This window comes from Rosa chinensis, chromosome 2 (genome assembly GCF_002994745.2).
Source record: "Rosa chinensis cultivar Old Blush chromosome 2, RchiOBHm-V2, whole genome shotgun sequence".
In the NCBI taxonomy this organism is placed as follows: domain Eukaryota; kingdom Viridiplantae; phylum Streptophyta; class Magnoliopsida; order Rosales; family Rosaceae; genus Rosa; species Rosa chinensis.
The window spans coordinates 78,313,665-78,321,257 of record NC_037089.1 but is presented as its reverse complement, the minus strand read 5'-3'; the positions used below and the strand labels follow the sequence as shown (position 1 = coordinate 78,321,257).

The window sequence follows — 7,593 nt, the reverse complement described above, 5'->3', positions numbered from 1 at the left end:
AAAACGTCCTAAAATATATTAAAGTTTTCAAATAAAATCATAATTTGATTTACTTCCATTTTTTTATTTTTTCCATTCAGTTTCAATGTTCGTTTATTTCAATCCATATTAAAAAAAAATTAGTAAGTGCTACTATGAGCAATGAAAAAAAAGATTGAATTTTTTTTTTAATTTTTTTTTTTACTTTCGGTGTTTATAAAGATTAATGGTTTTATGAATTGAATAACGAATTAACGATGAGGGTGCAACAAAAAGATAAAAAAGAAAATTATAATAAATTGAAATTTGGATGGAGAACATGAAGATAAATTAAGTAGTTTTGTATTTAATTAGTTATGTATTTATTTTATTTTATTTTTGAGAAGGGAAAGACTTTTATTCCTTAATTGACAAAATTACAACCATTGGATAGAATATATGTACTCCCAAGAGCCTCCCTAACAGGAGGAGAAGTACTAGAGTCCCTAATAGCAACACCGGCTAAAGGCATATCGCTACCGATAATGGACATGAGCCAATTAGGCCCATCCTCTAACCAAATAAAACGCTCCCTCTCTCGGGCTACATGATTCGCTACTGCATGAGCAGCCTTGTTGCCTTCACGATGAACATGGTGGATGGTTGGGGTGTTGAGTAGAGCCATAAGACGTTGGGTGTCCTCAATGATTCTACCCTCAGCACTCAAGCATCTATCTTTAGAATTAAGCAATTGAATTGCCTCCAAACAATCAGACTCAACCACCACATTTCTCATCCTCCTTTCCACAACTACTTCCAGACCCAACTTAATTGCAAGTAGCTCAGTAACCAAAGGTGAGCATTGGTACTGGTACTGATAGTTCTCCCCTGCTGCCGCAAGTAACGTACCAAATTCATCTCTAATAGTCACCCCACCACCATAACATCTCTCCCCATCACTTGCTGCCCATCACAGTTAACCTTCAAAGAACCTTGATCTGGAGGAATTCACCTCCTAGCCAGACCCACTGCCATGTCACCATGTACAACCTCCACTCTCTTACGTTGACATAGGCCATCCTTATACCTCTTTAAAAACTCAACTCCATTCTCAAATATAATCTCAGAAGGCACAACAGTCCCCTTATGATAACAATTATTCCATTCATGCCAATTCAACCACAGTAGCACAGCCAAGAGTTGTATCTCCTCCTCTGCTAAAGTTGTAAACGCATGATGAAGCAATTGAATAAAAGAAAGGAACTGCCCAGATGACAATTTTGAGTAAAAACCCGCCCTTTCGAACACCGCAACACAACTCATACAACCCCATGTTGCGTGTACAGGCGACTCCCGACTCCGATTGCATCTGAAGCAAATATCCGACTGAGTAATTCGTTTCCAATAAAGAGCCTCCATACAAGGAATGTACCCCATAGCACACCTCCATAAGAAATGAATAACTTTTGGAGGTAACTTAAGCTTCCAAAGATGTTTCCAGAAGTTTCTAGGAGCTTGAATAATCTCCATCGCTTCATCCCTTGTTTCCTGACATGCCAACCAGTACCCACTCTTCACTGTATATCAGCCATTCTTACAATAATTCCAAAGGTACACATCAGGTCTACGTGATGCACTAACCGGGATACTACAAATGGCTTCCCATTCTTCCAACGTGAACCAGTGATCAATCATTCCAACATTCCATCCCCCATTATCCAATAATAGATCAGAAACTTTCAAAAACATGGGGGCACCAAGGCGCAATATAGGACGAAAGCTAGGTAAACCTGGTACCCATGGGTCAACAAACGCACGAACCTTCTGTCCATCCCCAATCCTCCACCTAATTCCTTTCCTGAGCAACTCCCTTCCCCACAAAAAGGATCTCCATAGATAAGAAGGATTCGATCCAACCTTGGCCTCCATAAAGTCACAGCTCGGGAAATATTTAGCTTTGAGCATACGAGCAACTAAGGAGTCAGGAAATAACATCAAACGCCAACCTTGCTTACCAAGTAAGGCCTGATTAAATAGGGATAGCTCCCTGAAACATAAACCTCCATCATTCTTATTGAAACAAAGATTATCCCATCTCCTCCAATGGATGCCCTTACCTCCATGCTTCCTCCACCAAAACCTTGCTAGACTTTTATTGATATCATCACAAGTACCAGCTGGCAGTTGGAAAACACTCATTGTATAGTTTGGAATAGCCTGAGCAACCGCTTTAATTAACACTTCTTTCCCCGCCTTAGACAATAGCTTTCCTTCCCAACCATGTACCCGCTTCTAAACTCTATCCGGCAAGGACTGAAAAAGCTTCTTCTTGTCTTTACCAGTCACCGTTGGAAGGCCCAAATAGCGCTCATGGCATGGTACAATAGGCATATCTAGAACTGCATTACATTCCTCCTTCACAGTCAATAGAGTCTTCGGACTAAAACATAAAGCCGATTTATCCCGATTAATCTTTTGCCCCGAAGCCTCTTCATAAGTAGTAAATATGTGTTTCAATGCTAAACAATCTTGCACCGTAGCATCACAGAATAATAAACTGTCATCCGCAAAAAATAGGTGTGAAACCGAAGGTGCTCCTCTAGCAATAGCAACCCCATGAATGGTCTGCTCCTGTTCAGCTCGCCTAATCAATGCCGAGAAACCTTCCGCTACCACTAAGAACAGATAAGGGGAAATAGGGTCCCCTTGTCTCAACCCTCGTGAAGGCCTAAGTTTTCCAAAAGGAGCACCATGTAGCAATATTGAATAGGTCACTGATTTCACACATTCCATAATCAGGAAAACAAACCTACTAGGAAAACCCATCACCTCCATCATTCGCTGCAGAAAGCCCCATTCTACCCGATCATATGCTTTTGCCATATCCAACTTCAATGCAATCTTCTGACGACTATCCTTCTCACGTCTCTTTAGACAATGAATAATTTCGAAAGCTGCTATAACATTATCATGAATAAGCCTTTGTGACATAAAGGCACTTTGGTTTTCCGCAATCACCTCCGGAAGAACAATCTTCAATCTGTTGGCTAGAACTTTCGAAATGAGCTTATACACCACATTGCACAAACTGATCGGTCGATACTCTGTAACTTTCTTAGGATTTTCGACCTTGGGAATAAGAGCAATTAGAGAATGATTAAAATCTGCCACAGAGCCATCCCCATTCAAAAATCCCAGACAAGCCTCTACCACATCATTTCCAACCACACCCCAGAAACGCTGAAAAAACCTTGCCGACATACCATCTGGGCCTGGAGACTTAGAAGGATGCATACCCTTCAGAGCTACCTCTATCTCATCCCTACTGTACCTCTGATCAAGAAAGCTTTTGTCCTGATCATTCACCCTACTAGTAACAACATTGAAGATAGACTCATCCTTAGTGCCTTGACCCGAGGTAAAAAGATCACGAAAATAAGAGACAAAGACACACCCGATATCATTCAGATTTGTTCTCCAACGATTGTCTTCACCCAAAATGCCTGAAATCCTATTAACTTTGCCTCGGTGCTTAGCAAACTGATGGAAGTAGCGAGTATTACGATCACCACATTGCATCCAATTAGCTCTAGATCTTTGTTTCCACATCAATTCTTCTTGCTCTAACACACCATCAAGTAAGCTCTCAACTTCTCGTCTCTTAATCATAATATTATTACTAGGACTTTGGCGTTGCAATTTGTCAAGATCATCACGAAGTGACTTAACTCTCTTCTTCACAGACCCAAAGGTCTCCACATTCCACCTCTTTAGCTCATCAGTGACCCGCCCTATCCTACTCCCCACCGAACCAGTCCCAACCCCCCAACACCGTTCCACCACACTATTACAACCCTCATGCGTTAACCACATGTCCTCAAACATAAATCGTCTCTTTCTCCTCCAATTACCACCGTAAGAAGAAGGTGGATCATCCTAAAAAACAAGAGAACAATGATCAGATGACATAGTGACTAAGTGGTGACAAGTAATACCACCCCATTATTGAATCAAAGCAAGGTTACCAAAGCCCCGATCCAACCTCTCTTTGACATTATTCTCTCCAACTCTTCTATTGTCCTAGGTGAACTTGAACCCCGTGAAAGCAAATTCATAGAGGCCACAATCCTCCACAGCATGTCTAAACCCATCTATCTGCCTTTGAGATCTCATAACAGCTCCAGTTTTTTCATTAAAATCAAGCAGCTCATTAAAATCTCCACAACATAACCACAGTTCTGAAAATTCCCCTCTCAACGATCGCAATAAGTCCCAAGATAAATGTCTCTGAGAAGTTTCAGGATGACCATAAAAACTAGTAACACGACACTTCTTTTGATTCTCCCAAGTCACCAATACATTAATAAAGAAGAAGCTGGAAGAAATATAAGACACTGAAATATTATTTTTCCACATCATACACAAACCTCCCCGAGCTCCCCCATTATCCTCATCCCTCCCTACACAAAGGACACCATCCATTCTCAGCCTTGTTCGCAACTTCCCCATTTGAGCTTCAGTCATCTTGGTCTCAATAAGAAAAATTAAATTCGGCTTATGAACAGACAGAAGGTCCTTCAAATCACGGAACGTCTGGGCCCTTCCCATTCCCCGGACGTTTTAGCATAAAAGCCTCATTGTTTGTGGTGGGGCAGCCCAGCCGCACCCACCATTTCAGACGTACTTTCAACAAGTAACATCTTCTTTGTCATTACATTATCAGTAGAGGAAGATTCTTCCTCCTTTTTCCGCTTCCCATTTTCCACTACTGCAGCTCCTTTATTCCCCTCAAGAAAAAGTTTTAGTTTCCGCCTTGCAGAAACCCTCAAGTGCTTCCTTCCATTCTCCTTAACAGGAGACTTAAGGGAGCTTTGTTGACTCCCCACCTTGAACTCAAACAGATAAGGATTCGTCCTCAGAACATCCATAGGATCAGCTTTCAAGTTCAATCCTGAAATATTCTCAAGCATCAGCGGCTCGCACTGAGTCCCCGTTTCCTCAAAAGAGTCTTGAAAAAAAGTCTCCAATCTCCTCATGGCATCCTTAGAGGCTTGTTCCCTAGATGTTCTCCAACCCAACTCACCTCTGACCTTCCCAGGGCGAGGGGTTTCCTTCCCATCAAAGAAAGGAACAACTACCTTACTGACCGCCCCAGATTTATAATTTTCTCCCTGTACCTTCCGAGGGCAATCCAACTCTCTTCGATACCCCATATATTTTTCACCATCACTATCATCCACCAACTCTCTTGACCTACTTGTCTTCACAGGGGAGGAGGCAGTATCCTGTAGAGGCCCCTCAAGTAGGAGAGGTCCCTCAACATTCACCCACTCCCTTTCACGTCTACCTGTAGCATCACCTCTATACTGTGAGTGGACCCATGAATCAGAACCACTACCACCTTCACTAACCCCACCTCCACCATAATTTCCACCACGAGACCCCATTCGCTTACCGTGCAAGTCCCACTATGCCCTTAAAGATGAGGGAAAGGGACGATCAGCTTCTAACTTTCCAACAATTCCTAGCTTCTTATCACATATCCTCGTGGGATGCCCAATCAGGCCACATTCTTGACCAAATTCTGGAAGCCTCTTATACCGAAAAGTAATCAATTTCTCACCCTCATCCAGGAAATCTACAAAGGTTCGATGGAAAAGTGCAAAGCCAATATCCATCTTAACCCTAATGTGAAGAAACCTCCCAATACAGTTCCCATCTTCTTCAGTTTTGACGTCCACCACAGAGCCCACCATTCCGCCAATATCTTTTGCCACAGCCTGAGTCCGATACCGCAGAGGAACCCCATGAGCTTGTACCCAGCCTGGGACAGGTCCACTGACATGATCGCGCCTGTCTCTGGTAAACGTCCCATAACCACTAGTGAATTATCAAACTCCCAAGGCTCTCTCTGAAGTACGTTCATCAAATCCTCTTCACACAGAAAGCGAGCAAGAAAACGATCGTCCTCCACATTGTTGATGAACACACCACGTCCACCCCCCCACAGTCTAGTAAACAAGTCAATAAAATACCGCTGACGAAACGTGTGCGGGGTTACAACCTTGCAGACCAAAGAAAATTTATACCTAATGACAGACTGAGCAGCCGCACCACCAATTCTCAAGCCTTTAGCCTCCCTCTCAGAAAGGACCAAGGTACCAGCAAACCTACGCTCCATCTCATCCATTCTGACTCACAAATACCTAAACCAGATCGAAAAAACAATCCCAGCACGGTCACTTACCCTCCAAACCAGCCAACTCCGTTGTAAGCCAAGAATCGAATCCCTAGAATAGACTGCGAAAAAACCCAAACCCTGGAAAGGCTAAACCCTAGCAGAACAACCCTCGTGACGTAAGTTAGAGGGACTCTTAGCTCTCTCTCTCTCTCTCTCTAATTTTTCACACCTAAGGTTTACAATTAATAAACCTAAAACAAAGGTTCTGGAGTCCACCAGAAATAATAGGGAAAAATCTCAATTTGATTGATATTATGATAAAAGATAATTAGTTAGTTATGTATTTAGTTTTCCTTAAAGATTTAAATTTTAGAAAATTAGTGTACTTATTAGTCATTTTGCATTTGGGTAATATAGTATTTCATAATTCAAATATTTGTAGGGTGAACAAGGAAAATGGTAGGGTGGCAATAGCCACACCTAATTATAAATGACACCAGTCGCCAAACAAAATGACACTTAACTATCATTGCAAACTAAATTCGCTCAATTATTAAGCCTAAACAAGAGCACAAATCCTTACCACCTACCTCCCTTTTAGTAGTAACCCTAATTGCTTAGAGATCTCAATTAGTGTACAACTAAAGAAACCAAGACTTAAATAGTTAAAGACCATAATTCAGGCTAGGCAAGAAACTCAGCAAACCTAATTGAAAAAATGATTAAGCAAAGGATCTGGTAAAAATGCTCCTGGGTCATAAATCCAGATCGACCCATAGAGATGCCTGGCCCAACAAAAGAGTGAAAGGAGCCCAAACACAGCCCAAACTCTGGATGGCCCATTTTGATTTGGACACCCAATCACCACAGAGCACACTTTCTCGACAGTCGACCGCCGCTGACTCCGTCCATACAAGCATCGTTTGTTTCCAACACAGCTACCAACCGACCGTCAACCTCAACGATAGCAGATCAGTCACTGGCACCATTTCTGGCCGCACCAGCGACAACTGCATCAAGGCCATCCACCATAGTAGGTCCCGTCTACAGCTCTGTGACACCTAAATCAATCGCGCTATCCCGCCATTGAAAATCAGACGCCTCCTGATTTAGATCCCGAATCTCCTCCACCAACCGCGACGACGGCCACGTAGTCCCGAGCACGATCGTGGCACAAAACAAAATCGTTGTACCGATAATGCCAACCGAAGCCTGGTATTCCATCCCTTGTGTCGAAGGAGAGGACGATTAGATGAGTAGCACATACGTTGAGATGAGCGAGGATGCATAGATGAGCTGAATTGTTGAGACACAAATTACTTATGCAATTGTGCCCCATAATTATGAAAATTGATTTGTCGTCCATGCTAATTTTACCCTTTTTTTTTTAATCCATTTCCTTTTAGTTGTAGGAAACCCTGCATTAAGAATAAAATGACTATTTGAGGCTTGAA

The 7,593-nt window shown here is 42.3% G+C and overlaps 1 pseudogene; it reads right to left on the bottom strand.

The window, feature by feature from the left end:
* Positions 1 to 382: 382 nt before the first annotated feature.
* On the bottom strand, positions 383 to 4,566 carry LOC112185095 (annotated as a pseudogene).
* Positions 4,567 to 7,593: the final 3,027 nt, after the last annotated feature.